The following is a 15,450-nucleotide window of genomic DNA, read 5'->3' on the forward strand; positions in this document are numbered from 1 at the left end:
GTTAGTAAGAATGGTGTCTACAGTTTAAAGCCATCAAGTCTCTGTGCAATATATATCTCTGGATAGTAATAAAACCACCAGCATGAAGGTGTATTACTGCTATTTTGGCTGCTTCTTCCTTTACAGTTGTTGGAGTAATATTTACGAATATGTAGTCAATTTAAGTTAATCCCTCATCCAGAAGACAGGAAGACTATAAGCAGAGTTATTAAGTTCATTTCATGGCATTTCACTTTCTTATTGAAAGATGAAACCTACAACTTTACACAATATGATTACTACTAAGACAAGAATTCGGGGATCAATTCAACTGATGCTATACACTACATGGTCGTAGGGAAAGAAAGGGCAGTGGGAATGGAGCATTTAACTCATAACCTCAAACGGAGTCACAATTCACAAAGGATAAAATGAACCATGCCACTGAAACTACAAGAAAGCTGCACAAACACTGCTTGCAGTGTCACTCGTAAGCGTGCCATTAGCAGCTGAAACGGTCCTAGAATAGCAACCAACTTCATCCCTGTAGGAATAAGTTTGTTGAGTGGTGGCTCCACCAGATAGAGCATCATGATCTTGAACAACCATCCACCCACTGCATATCTGCCGATTTGTCAAAGAGATTGATAAATCTCCAATGGACTTCCTCTCCCTCCATTCATGATCTAAATCAGTAAGCATCAAGCTTGTATCATTCTCTGTTGAAGGCAAATTCTCAGTGGTCATACTAAGTGGATATATCTTCTTTACAGTGGTCCTAGAAATCGTGATACCCGTATCAGACACTACTCTTACTATGCTTTCTTCTCTCACATTCTGCCCTACCCCTTTTTCAGTACCATTGTGATAAAACTTTATGTCATTCTTCAACTTCACTTCTCTCGAAACTATTGTAGTTAAATTTCCTGAAGTTGAATTCACCCACCCCGAAAACTTGCTCTTCCTCCCCATCTCAATCTCAAACGACCCATCAAGTCCATGAAAACTAGAAGATCGCTCGATGTTAAACTTAGGAGCACCATAATTAAGAACCTCAGCCTGAACTTCACATGGAGATTGACAATCATCTAACCATAAATGCAAATTCCCATCCACGAGCCAAAATGGGATACTATCCGCCACCCCAAGATCCAAAAAATGATCTTTACCATCAAGCAGCAGCTCCAAAAACGGGGTTAAATCAATATCATAAGAAGGAAGATCAAAGGCACCAATTGAAACCACCGGTTCCCAGAACAAAGGATTAATTCCTCCCGTGAAAATCACTGGGAATGGAACCAAAGATCCTACCAAATTCTCATCTATCTTTAACAAAACTTCCCTATAAGCTCCATGGCCTCTTTTTGTGGTCAAATTATTCATCTTGAGATATGAATCCGGCGGATTTGAGTACCAAAACTCATCATCCCCGTGAAACGATACATAAATTTCCATCACAGATTTGTAAGTATTCTTTGGAATCATAACTCTCTGCCCATGTAATTCTGATTCACTCTCAATCCTAAACCAAAATCCATTATCTCCATTCCCCGATATGGGGATTATCAAATCAGCCGGTTTTTCATATAAATCCAACGAATTTCTCAGTTTGTTAACTTCCATTGAAATATGATTATTATCAACATAATTACCCAATTCAACCGCGGTAACATTCTTAATATCATAGTATAAAAAAGTAAGATTAACATGATAAACCCCAGTAAAAATTTCATTAACTAAATTTTCGAGCATGACAGAAAGGGTAATATTGTCCTTTAAAAGAATAGAAGTGTACTTGGTGACGTCTTTATTAACGGTCCAGAAAATTCCGTCATCGGCGGGCTCAGCAGTGCTGGTACGGAGAAGTTCAGCACCGTCAAGCCAAACGGCGGCGATACGGTCGTACTGTTCGCCTTTGCAGGATACATTGAACTGGAGAAGGACATGAGTCCAAGAGCAATTAAAGGGCGGGGAGTAAGGGATAGAGACTGGCGGAAGGCCGGTATGTGTTGCTGAAGTTGTGGGTGAATAAGGGCAGTGTGCAAGATGGAGTACTGTTGTTAGTGAAGAGTAACGGGCGACTGATTTCGATGTATGGATGTGGAGTTTCGGGGGAAAGTGTATGTTTGATGAAATGGGAATGGTGTTGTGGTAGTGAAGAAGAAAGTGGAAAAATGAAGAAGAAGAGAACAGTAATAATGGAGGGGAGCATTTTGACCGCTGATGGAAATGAAAATCTGTTGAATTTTCTAATTTTGGAAGGCAGGAGCTGAATCTGAATCTGAATCTGAATTGGGGTTTTGACTGCTCAGATTTGAGAATACTCAGCTTGTTTTAGTTGGTCCAGTAGGCAGCAGCTAAGATGTCCAAGTTCAACTACAGTTCCTAAGGTGAATGGTTTTTGCACAATTTGGGTTTAATAATTAGAGCTTAACAGCTTGTTTGGATGGTTGTTACCCATTGTATTGTATGATATTGTTACTTTAAATATAATATTTGTTTTGATTGTTACTTAAATTTTATTGCATCATATCGTTAAATCCGTCGTTACATAACGACAAAATATGCCACTTTATGTAACGACCAATTTGGTGTGGTGGAGTCGTTACCTTGTCTTTTTCTCTCAATCTCACCCTTCATTATTAATAAATAATTTTATTTTATCATTTACCCTACCTTTTTATATGATAATTTTACCATATATCATAATTTTTTTTATAATATTACAAGTTTATTCTTCATATTGCAGGTGCGTGATATCATGAAACGATGACAAACGACACAATCTATCCAAATATTATATTTATCAAACGATACAGTACAATACAATACAGTACGATACAATACATTATGAAACGATGCGTAACAACCATCCAAATAAGCTGTAAGAGTCATGGCCCTTCTTGCCAGTAGTATCCTGGATGACGTTGGCTTGGGTGGCAGCCTTAATTTCTCCGTCGTCCGTCATTCCCTTAATTGCAATCTTTGCTTTGATACCATGTAGCCAACGTGGACGAGGCTATAGCGATAGCTGAGTCGCTCGTTGACTTTAAGATTGAGCCTGTCAAGTCCAAATGGGACAACTCCGAGTGGGGTGGATGAGACCATGACAAGGATAAGGGTAAAGACATAGCCGAGGTATACAAGTGCAATGGAAAGGGGCCATCCCATAACAAACGGGATCCAAGAGAAACGACAAGGAGTCTAAAAACAATAGCGAGTACGTGCCTAAGGGAGGGTGCTACTTCTGTAAAGGATCACATCGGGCAAGTGATGTCCACAGTTGGGGAAGCTTGCAGTAATGATCGAGAACTTTGCTCAGACACACAAGGATGACACAGGAGGGACTGCCTGCATTAGGGGAATGCGCCTGGAATCTAAGCCGAAAGTAGGGGATTCCAAAGCCTATCTTGGCGGCATGCAAATGGAGCATGCCGGTAGTAAGAAAAGTTAGGCGGACATAGTTGAAGAGGATGGTGAGTTACAAAGTGATGGTACGCTATCGGACATAGACGATGGACCAAGCAGAGGGGTCAAGTTTGCTAGCAATACTGGGACCACGGAGGGCAGCCAAATAGGGAGTGAAAGCACAGACCCGATGCTTGAGAAGCTGCTAGACTTGGTCGAGTCAAGGGGAGATTCAGGGTAAAAGCAAGGAGAGGCATCCGATGGGCGGAGAATCGAGACCATCATTGCTAGATGTCCAAAGAACAAACGGGGCAAGAAGAAAAGTGACTAGTACCTTGTGACATGGGAATGCGTACTACCCCATAGGGCATCATAGCTAATGGACAAAGATATCCGACGATGCCAAGGCGAGGTGCGCGTGTACGTGTCGATGCTTTGTGCCGAGGGTGCCACAAAATTGGGTGGGGATGAGGGAGGGGGAGTGTCATGGACCGCCACATCATCATGCCACGTAGGTGCTATTTGACATATATTTTTGCTACATGGAAAGCTTATATATGAAATAGACTAGCACATATGAGAAGGTTCTAGAGAAATATAGAGATTTCTCATGGAAGACCTTAGAACCCTATGGAATTGATAGGAAAGTCCTTAGAAGATTCTAGCTATGTAGAGAATTCTAGAGAAGGGACTTACTTGTACATAATAAGGGCCTTGTGTAATAATTATTATTTACTCACTAGTCCTTAGGAGACTAGTATATAAAGAGGATATTCATTTGTAATTCACCAAACAAACAATTCAAGTTCTCTATAATACAAAGCTTCTTTTAGCAATTTTCTTGTGTTCTTTCTAACATTCCTTTAGAGATCTTGAGTGTAGTAAGAGTGACTATGCATAGAAAAAAGTGAGCAAGTTATGCAAGATCGTGAGCGAATTATCAAGTGACACACGTGTACTTAGTTAACGACTAAGGACATGACCTAAGTCCCAATAAATTCTTAGTTATTGATACGTCATTGAACTATCCAGTTTAGACAAAGATCATATCCCAATATTGGAATCAGCCATGTCTATACATTCTTTTCTCCTAATTTGAGCAATTTTCTCAACCGAAATAATTTAGGGGGTCAAATTTCCACAAAGAGGAGATACGAAATTGCTGATCGTTTTACGAATATCATATCTTTTTAGACTTGTATCTCCTAAACATTAACCCATCTAAAGAAAGGTACCGTAATAATTGCTACCTCCATTTCGATTAATCTGTTTTATTTTTCTCCTTGTTCTATTTAAAAAAGAATGTCTCTTTTTATATCTAGTATAACTCTTTAATTCCAACTTTTTACCTGACATATTTTAAGACTAGATTTAGATTGCTTGAGTCTTGAAGCTTACAGAGAAATGATACTGTTTGATCTACGAGCTCTCTTTTGCTTCTTGTTATGACTTCTGTTATCTTTCTGAGTTATGAAGACCTCTATTTATAATTGTGGAAGAGAAGAGACGTGATGATAAAATACTCTTTTCGGCCAATCAGATTGAAGCGTGACAAGACCGTATTTGATTGGCCTGAACATGTCACTTGTACATGTAGCATAATTTAATTGACCTTTTAATTTGACTTGGCATTAGGGTGGGCATAAAATCCGAAAAATCAAATTCCGAACCGGGCCGAATTAATTCGGTATTTCGGTTTCGGTTCTTTTGGTATTTCGGTCTAATTCAGTATTAAATTTTTAGTATTTCTGTATAACGATACGGTCCTCGGTATTAAGATCTTGAAATTTCGGTATACCAAATACCAATTTTTAAAGAATTTCATGCAGGACCTATACTGCCCAGCCCAACAGCCAATATGTGAAATGTTGTATCTCTACACTGCCCCAGTGGCCAGCCCAACCCAATAGGACTAGGCCCAACTCTTACCCTCTTTCCCAGCCGTAGTTTCAATTCACTATAGGAAATTAGGAATTACTAATTAGAAACGGAGAAACCTAACCTAAGAGATCGCTGTGACTTGTGAGAGAGAACTCAGAGAAGTTAGAACCTAAGTACTAGGAGTGCGATAGAGACGAGTCAGACGACGTCACGACCTCGGCCCCGACGACTCTCAAGTGTGACTGCTGGTTTCCTCATTTTTTTACCTTCGTTCTTCAATCTTCAACTCTTCAACATGTTCATAACTTTTCATTCTTTGATCTTCAGCTTTTTTATAATAATTTATGGTAGATTTATTGGTAGTTCTTGGAATAAGGAAAACTCTTTGTGCATCTAAGTTTTTCTTTTTCACATTGTTTGTGGATCTACTTGGTCACTGCAAAATTTTAGAGCTAAGTTGTATTTTTTCGACTCAAATTTTATGTATAGGTTGACTACATGAAGTTTGATCACGATGTTCTGCCACTTGTTTTTTTAATGGCTAATCTATTCATAAACAAGTTCTGGAAAATTTCACTTTGAACCTAAAGATTCCAGTGACATGTAAAGAGTGGGATTAGTTTTTTAATAGAGTTAAACTACAAGATTTGAACGAGTGGTAACGCTTGTTGCACCTGCACCACGGACAGAGGCAATTTCTTGTTAGGTGGCATACTTTATTTTGATTATCTTCATTTGATGTAATAATGAAGCTTCAAATTTAGCTCGTTGACTCGGATCTCTGAGTCTTAGTTCTTTCTCATTATAGTTTGACATATTTTTTGTTGTATATCTAAATTCAACTCTAGTTTCAATTTGTGTTTATATTTGTTTTAATTTTGTATAGATGGCAGATGAAAGTAAAGTAAGTGATGCCGGTGTCACACTTCCTTTTTGCGCGCCCGCCCCGAAGGGTTAAATGCGTGAGGGGAGTTTTTCCAATTTAAGTGACAATATTCGAAATGGGATTATTTATTTAATTCAGAGTCGCCACTTGGGAAATGTTTGGCTTTTGGTGTCCCAAGTCACCGGTTTATCTTGAATCCCAAATCGAGGAAATTTTCGACTTTTCCAAATGAAGTCTGCGAACCAGAAATTCTAAGTAAGGAATTCTGTTGACCCGAGGGAAGGTGTTAGGCACCCTCGAATCCCGCGGTTCTAGCACGGTCGCTTAAATTGTTATAATGGCTAAATATCTGATTTAAATACAGGTTGTGACTTATGTGCTTTTATTAAGTTTAAACCACTTTTATTATTATCATTTATTTTTATGGAATTGCAACGTCGTGAAAATGCGTCTCGAACCACGTCACAATCAATGCACCCGTAGTTGTTAACACATTTTGACTCCGTTGAGACTTGGATTTGGGTCACATGAATGTGCACCCGATTTTGAGAATATAATTTACTTAAAGTCGCGCCTAAAGAATCTAAACGCGTTATTATCTTTGGGGAAGGCAGTGGAATTCACTAAACAGTCCATCCCAAATTCTAAGTATTTATCATGATCAATTATTGAGGGCCCCGCAATTTGCATTTTTATTCGGCGAGGCTCGTCTCATTATTTTAGAAGGGTACCCTACAGTGGCTATATTTCTACTACGTTTATCTTTAAAGAGAAAGATGATGCCGAACTTTGCTTGTTTGAACAAATACAGACTGAATCCTTATTATGTTTGCCGAACCTAAACTTGTTTGATTACCTGATTGATTGTTTATGAGGTGAGGGTTACCTTATGCTTTGTCTTCATTGAGTGAATACGCTTATTAATTTGCTAAGTGAAATTGCAAACAAACTGACAACATATATTGAGTTATGTCTAACGACCTCCAAGTTCTATTTTAACACTCTAACCTATTCGAAATTGATAAACGAAATCGGCTGTTTATTAGGAAAATTACTACTAATTGAACTCAGAATGACTATTAGTTTCTCTCAACAATCATCACATTGTTTTGAAACAAAGAATCTATACCGAAACCCGATATCGAACCTGTATTGGAACAAATAAACTGACAAGAGAACTGGCATTCATAGCCAGACTCTTAATGTGACTGCATGAGAGTTTGTTTGGGATACATCTATCCCAGACCTAATACCACAGATTTGTCAATTCAGTGGTCTAGGCAAAAATACATACAAGTGCTTGCCATGACTCTATGTTGTACAGTCGTAACTAAGCCAAACAGCGTTATACTGAACTGAATGTATACTAAATCAAACGTGCTGTCTATGTCATACTGTCATTACTATTGAACAGTGCTATCTAACAGTCCATCTCAAACAGAATGTATGCTAGTTTATACAAAGTATTTGCAATTTGCAGCAAAAATACAATCCCAACTAACATTCGACCTATTTTTAACACCAATGTTATAACATGAACAGCTGTTTGTTTTCTTTATTTCTGTTTCAACTTCAAACTTTCAACAATACAAGGTTTCAGAGATTGTGTACCTGGAAATATTTGACAATTGAAGAAAAGGGCAGTCAGCAGAGTACAATGACAACAAAATGCAGCAGCAATCACAGCACTATCAGTGGCAGCAGGGCAGAATAGCAGCAGGCAAAGCAATACAGCAAGAAACAGGCTCGAGTGCAGAGATGCAACTATGGCCAATAGAAAGTAATAGCCAAATAACAGCAACACCCAGTGGAGTAGAATCAGAACTCCAGACAGACCAAACCAATAGTAAACCAATGAAAACACTCGACTAATAGACACAACTGGAATTTCAAAGAATCAGAATTGATTTGAACAAGTTGAACAACTGAAACCCAATAATAATAGGAGGAAAAAGTTTCTGATTGTTGGTTGTATCCCTTCTATCCCTTAATCTCTCTCTATCTATGTGTATCTATTTTTATGTATTTCAGCTCTCCTTTCCAAACTCCTCACAGTGTGTGTATTTTCTTTTTCAGCTCTCTAAGTCCAGTCCCTCTTTTGTATGTCTATCTCCTAATTCTGTATCTCCCAATTCTGTCTCTCCCCCTCAATTCTGTATATCTTTTATCTCCCAGATCCTCCTCCTTTTATAAGCCTCCACACCATCTCTTTTAACAGCCTGTTTTCAAAATGTCACAGTACCCCTCCTATGTGTCTTTTACCTTTTCAGATCCCAATTAGTTATTTAAGTATATAACCTCCATCAACATTCCCTGGCAGACTTACTTTTAAAAGGTTTAATACTTTTTAAACTTAAAGCAAGGTATGGGCAGTAGAATATGTCTGACAGCATATGCTGTCAACACATTTTAAAATTAAAAGCCCTTTTATGAAGGGAACAGGCTGTGCACAAAGCACATGAGGTGCACCAATGCACATGCTGTGCACGAGTGCACATGCCTTCCAATTCAGAATTTAAGCACTACTGATCCAATTCAACAGCTATAAGTAAACAAAACTGGTTTTTAATTGATCCAGGCAAATGTTCATCAGAAGCAAATCGATTTACTTTGTTCAGACAGTTGAAACTAATTGACGACACATGTCGACTCGACTATATTAGCATTAACATACACAATCGTAGCCAAAAATCAGACATTTAAACAGTATCGATACATGGTTCGAATTATACTGACTAAGCAGAAATACACTCGAGGAGTCAACTAGTCAGTCCAAACTTGAAAATCAGCTACTTGCACAACATTTACATACACATTATCAGAACAAATGGAAAGACTCACTCAAACAAACAGAAGTTCAGGCAAAGTGGACAAACAAAAGTTGGTAAAATTAAAACAAATATGAACAGACTTTTAAAACAAATCAACGGACTAAAACAAAAATAAAGAAAAGAAGAACAAGACTCACCTCAAATCTTTGAAAAATCAAAACCTTGACTTGGATTTGGACCAACCTTTCTTAAGGCTGAATGGACTTTAAACGAAGTGTTTCTCAGATGAGAAACACTTTGATTAAAGTCCATTAGACCTTAATCTCTTCGGTTGAACCAGTGAAGGAGGAACAAAACTTTCAAACTTAGATCTGGGATTCAGGCTTCCCTGATCAGATTCGGACCAAACCAGGTATGGTTTGGTCACGAGGGGGGTCTGGGGAGTGTCTGGTATGAATTTGAAGCAGATCGGTGTAGATCAGGTTCCGACTCGAATCTTCAAATGAAGATTCGAGAAGGTGGGATAAGATTCGAAGCATGGGGTTGATAGATTTGGGTTCAGGATGGCATGGGGGTTCTATGGTGTTCAGGGGAAGGTCACCGGCGTTCATGCCGCCGGGTTCCTGGTGAAGGGAGATGGGGGCGGCTCTAGGGTTCCGGGGTTCTTTGTGAGGATGATGAAGGGCAGGGGTATTTGGACAGGGGGGTGGGGTATGAGGGGCAGCTTATATATGGAGTGAGTGGATGGACCTCAGCCGTTGGATGAGGCATGACGAAGGGCCAAGATCCTTCCACTTGAGGGAAACGGTGTCGTTTCGAGTGTTAGGGGCAGGGTTGGTTCGGGTAACGGGTCGGGCAAATGGGGTTATGGGTGAGAGATCCGGACCGTTGGATCAGTTTGGTTTGAATGGTTCGGATGGATTGGCATTGAAACGACGTAGTTTTGGTGTTAAACTACGTCGTTTTGATGCCTGGGGAATGGGCTGTGTGGACCGGTGGACTGGGCTATTTGCTTGGGTTCCAAATTTTGAAATGGGCACGGCCCAAATTCATTTTACAACAAATTTTTGTCTTTTTTTTTTCTTTATTTCTAATTTCCTAAATACACAAACTAATTAAATAAAACTAAGCACCACTAATTAAACTTAACATATTTATTTCACGCGTATAAAAATGTTAAAAGTAGGTAAAATTAAACAAGGCAACAAATCAGGACAAAAGAAAAAATGTATATTTTTGTAATTTTCCATATAACAAACGGGTCATGGTTTAGATTACGAATGACACATACATTTTTAATTCTTTTGGAGCGATTGTCGCGTAAAACAAAAATCACGTGCTCACAGCTGCCCCTCTTTGTTCGGAAACACGAAGAGATTTCGTGCAAAGATAAAGTGAGCGTGTATGAGCGATTTTTGCCTATGGACTACTCCGTACGAAGCATGTTTTTAAAAGATCTGACCGAATCTTGCTTCAAAGATTTCCTACATATCCTGGGCTAAACAGGAATCAGGTCAATGTAGTTCGGGAAGTTTTGGTAGCTGAGACTACCATGGGATTGCAATGCTTGCTGCTACTGCTGTTGCTGTTGTCACTGCTACGTCACTGACCGCCTTATTACAACCAAACGAAAATTGGAAAATGAACTAACTACTTATATGCATGTCAACTGCTAGTTACAAGATTCCTATCTATGATTCTTTTACGACTTGATCTTGGGTCTTAGCTGATTCTACTTGTAGACTCCGATCTGAATCTTGATGCTTGCGAGTTGCGGTGACTTGTTTAATCTCCGGGATACCGAATAAAATGTGACTGGCAGAGTTCAGGACCTTAGTCAAATGTTGGAGTCGATCTGCTTTCCCTTTACTCTGATATCTCGGGATATCTTCTTTTGTCTTTTTCTTCTTTGATTCCGAACTGGGATTTATCTCGTGGGTCATTTCGATCCATGTGGCTCGAGGTCAGACCTGCGGGAGAAAACAAACAAACGAACGAAATTTTCTGCCCCAGTTTCACTAGGAAAAATTCGTTAATTATTCACCAGGAAGTTCATAAAATTGATGAAAGAGGATATGCATGTTCAGTTCAGGGCTGGAGCCCTAACACCGGCTAGCTGGGGAGAGGTTCGGTTTGGGGTTTAAAACCCTAACGCCGAACAAAGGAAGAATTCAGTTTAGGGTTTAAAACCCTAATGCTGATTGCATGGAAAAGCTCAGTTTAGGGTTTAAAACCCTAATGCTGGCTGGAAGGAAAAGTTCAGTTTAGGGTTTAAAACCCTAATGCTGACTAAATGGAAAATTCAGTTTAGGGTTTAAAACCCTAATGCTGATTGCATGGAAAAGCTCAGTTTAGAGTTTAAAACTCTAATGCTGGCTGAAAGGAAAAAGTTCAGTTTAGGGTTTAAAACCCTAATGCTGGCTGAAAAGGAAAAGTTCAGTTTAGGGTTTAAAACCCTAATGCTGACTAAAAGGAAAATTCAGTTCAGGGTTTAAAACCCTAATGCTGATTGCATGGAAAAGCTCAGTTTAGAGTTTAAAACTCTAATGCTGGCTGAAAGGAAAAAGTTTAGTTTAGGGTTTAAAACCCTAATGCTGACTAAAAGGAAAATTCAGTTTAGGGTTTAAAACCCTAATGCTGATTGCATGGAAGAGCTCAGTTTAGAGTTTAAAACTCTAATGCTGGCTGTAAGGAAAAAGTTCAGTTTAGGGTTTAAAACCCTAATGCTGACTAGAAGGAAAATTCAGTTTAGGGTTTAAAACCCTAATGCTGATTGCATGGAAAAGCTCAGTTTAGAGTTTAAAACTCTAATGCTGGCTGAAAGGAAAAAGTTCAGTTTAGGGTTTAAAACCCTAATGCTGACTAGAAGGAAAATTCAGTTTAGGGTTTAAAACCCTAATGCTGATTGCATGGAAAAACTCAGTTTAGAGTTTAAAACTCTAATGCTGGCTGAAAGGAAAAAGTTCAGTTTATGGTTTAAAACCCTAATGCTGACTAAAAGGAAAATTCAGTTTAGGGTTTAAAACCCTAATGCTGATTGCATGGAAAAGCTCAGTTTAGAGTTTAAAACCCTAATGCTGACTAAAAGGAAAATTCAGTTTAGGGTTTAAAACCCTAATGCTGATTGCATGGAAGAGCTCAGTTTAGAGTTTAAAACTCTAATGCTGGCTGAAAGGAAAAAGTTCAGTTTAGGGTTTAAAACCCTAATGCTGACTAAAAGGAAAATTCAGTTTAGGGTTTAAAACCCTAATGCTGATTGCATGGAAGAGCTCAGTTTAGAGTTTAAAACTCTAATGCTGGCTGAAAGGAAAAAGTTCAGTTTAGGGTTTAAAACCCTAATGCTAACTAAAAGGAAAATTCAGTTTAGGGTTTAAAACCCTAATGCTGATTGCATGGAAGAGCTCAGTTTAGAGTTTAAAACTCTAATGCTGGCTGAAAGGAAAAAATTCAGTTTAGGGTTTAAAACCCTAATGCTGACTAAAAGGAAAATTCAGTTTAGGGTTTAAAACCCTAATGCTGATTGCATGGAAAAGCTCAGTTTAGAGTTTAAAACTCTAATGCTGGCTGAAAGGGAAAAGTTCAGTTTAGGGTTTAAAACCCTAATGCTGACTAAAAGGAAAATTCAGTTCAGGGTTTAAAACCCTAATGCTGATTGCATGGAAAAGCTCAGTTTAGAGTTTAAAACTCTAATGCTGGCTGAAAGGAAAAAGTTCAGTTTAGGGTTTAAAACCCTAATGCTGACTAAAAGGAAAATTCAGTTTAGGGTTTAAAACCCTAATGCTGATTGCATGGAAGAGCTCAGTTTAGAGTTTAAAACTCTAATGCTGGCTGAAAGGAAAAAGTTCAGTTTAGGGTTTAAAACCCTAATGCTGACTAAAAGGAAAATTCAGTTTAGGGTTTAAAACTCTAATGCTGATTGCATGGAAGAGCTCAGTTTAGAGTTTAAAACTCTAATGCTGGCTGAAAGGAAAAAGTTCAGTTTAGGGTTTAAAAACCTAATGCTGACTAGAAGGAAAATTCAGTTTAGGGTTTAAAACCCTAATGCTGATTGCATGGAAAAACTCAGTTTAAAGTTTAAAACTCTAATGCTGGCTGAAAGGAAAAAGTTCAGTTTAGGGTTTAAAACCCTAATGCTGACTAAAAGGAAAATTCAGTTTAGGGTTTAAAACCCTAATTCTGATTGCATGGAAAAGCTCAGTTTAGAGTTTAAAACCCTAATGCTGACTAAAAGGAAAATTCAGTTTAGGGTTTAAAACCCTAATGCTGATTGCATGGAAGAGCTCAGTTTAGAGTTTAAAACTCTAATGCTGGCTGAAAGGAAAAAGTTCAGTTTAGGGTTTAAAACCCTAATGCTGACTAAAAGGAAAATTCAGTTTAGGGTTTAAAACCCTAATGCTGATTGCATGGAAAAGCTCAGTTTAGAGTTTAAAACCCTAATGCTGACTAAAAGGAAAATTCAGTTTAGGGTTTAAAAGCCTAATGCTGATTGCATGAAAGAGCTCAGTTTAGAGTTTAAAACTCTAATGCTGGCTGAAAGGAAAAAGTTCAGTTTAGGGTTTAAAACCCTAATGCTGACTAAAAGGAAAATTCAGTTTAGGGTTTAAAACCCTAATGCTGATTGCATGGAAGAGCTCAGTTTAGAGTTTAAAACTCTAATGCTGGCTGAAAGGAAAAAGTTCAGTTTAGGGTTTAAAACCCTAATGCTAACTAAAAGGAAAATTCAGTTTAGGGTTTAAAACCCTAATGCTGATTGCATGGAAGAGCTCAGTTTAGAGTTTAAAACTCTAATGCTGGCTGAAAGGAAAAAGTTCAGTTTAGGGTTTAAAACTCTAATGCTGACTAAAAGGAAAATTCAGTTTAGAGTTTAAAACCCTAATGCTGATTGCATGGAAAAGCTCAGTTTAGAGTTTAAAACTCTAATGCTGGCTGAAAGGGAAAAGTTCAGTTTAGGGTTTAAAACCCTAATGCTGACTAAAAGGAAAATTCAGTTCAGGGTTTAAAACCCTAATGCTGATTGCATGGAAAAGCTCAGTTTAGAGTTTAAAACTCTAATGCTGGCTGAAAGGAAAAAGTTCAGTTTAGGGTTTAAAACCCTAATGCTGACTAAAAGGAAAATTCAGTTTAGGGTTTAAAACCCTAATGCTGATTGCATGGAAGAGCTCAGTTTAGAGTTTAAAACTCTAATGCTGGCTGAAAGGAAAAAATTCAGTTTAGGGTTTAAAACCCTAATGCTGACTAAAAGGAAAATTCAGTTTAGGGTTTAAAACCCTAATGCTGATTGCATGGAAAAGCTCAGTTTAGAGTTTAAAACTCTAATGCTGGCTGAAAGGGAAAAGTTCAGTTTAGGGTTTAAAACCCTAATGCTGACTAAAAGGAAAATTCAGTTCAGGGTTTAAAACCCTAATGCTGATTGCATGGAAAAGCTCAGTTTAGAGTTTAAAACTCTAATGCTGGCTGAAAGGAAAAAGTTCAGTTTAGGGTTTAAAATCCTAATGCTGACTAAAAGGAAAATTCAGTTTAGGGTTTAAAACCCTAATGCTGATTGCATGGAAGAGCTCAGTTTAGAGTTTAAAACTCTAATGCTGGCTGAAAGGAAAAAGTTCAGTTTAGGGTTTAAAACCCTAATGCTGACTAAAAGGAAAATTCAGTTTAGGGTTTAAAACTCTAATGCTGATTGCATGGAAGAGCTCAGTTTAGAGTTTAAAACTCTAATGCTGGCTGAAAGGAAAAAGTTCAGTTTAGGGTTTAAAACCCTAATGCTGACTAGAAGGAAAATTCAGTTTAGGGTTTAAAACCCTAATGCTGATTGCATGGAAAAACTCAGTTTAGAGTTTAAAACTCTAATGCTGGCTGAAAGGAAAAAGTTCAGTTTAGGGTTTAAAACCCTAATGCTGACTAAAAGGAAAATTCAGTTTAGGGTTTAAAACCCTAATGCTGATTGCATGGAAAAGCTCAGTTTAGAGTTTAAAACCCTAATGCTGACTAAAAGGAAAATTCAGTTTAGGGTTTAAAACCCTAATGCTGATTGCATGGAAGAGCTCACTTTAGAGTTTAAAACTCTAATGCTGGCTGAAAGGAAAAAGTTCAGTTTAGGGTTTAAAAACCTAATGCTGACTAAAAGGAAAATTCAGTTTAGGGTTTAAAACCCTAATGCTGATTGCATGGAAAAGCTTAGTTTAGAGTTTAAAACCCTAATGCTGACTAAAAGGAAAATTCAGTTTAGGGTTTAAAACCCTAATGCTGATTGCATGGAAGAGCTCAGTTTAGAGTTTAAAACTCTAATGCTGGCTGAAAGGAAAAAGTTCAGTTTAGGGTTTAAAACCCTAATGCTGACTAAAAGGAAAATTCAGTTTAGGGTTTAAAACACTAATGCTGATTGCATGGAAGAGCTCAGTTTAGAGTTTAAAACACTAATGCTGGCTGAAAGGAAAAAGTTCAGTTTAGGGTTTAAAACCCTAATGCTAACTAAAAGGAAAATTCAGTTTAGGGTTTAAAACCCTAATGCTGATTGCATGGAAGAGCTCA

At 38.0% G+C, this 15,450-nt stretch overlaps 1 pseudogene; it reads right to left on the reverse strand.

Annotated features, from left to right (window-relative positions):
- Positions 1 to 205: 205 nt before the first annotated feature.
- Positions 206 to 2,385, reverse strand: LOC107796779 (peptide-N4-(N-acetyl-beta-glucosaminyl)asparagine amidase A-like; annotated as a pseudogene).
- Between the last annotated feature and the right edge of the window lie 13,065 nt (positions 2,386 to 15,450).

This window comes from Nicotiana tabacum, chromosome 11 (assembly GCF_000715075.1).
Source record: "Nicotiana tabacum cultivar K326 chromosome 11, ASM71507v2, whole genome shotgun sequence".
Lineage (NCBI taxonomy): Eukaryota > Viridiplantae > Streptophyta > Magnoliopsida > Solanales > Solanaceae > Nicotiana > Nicotiana tabacum.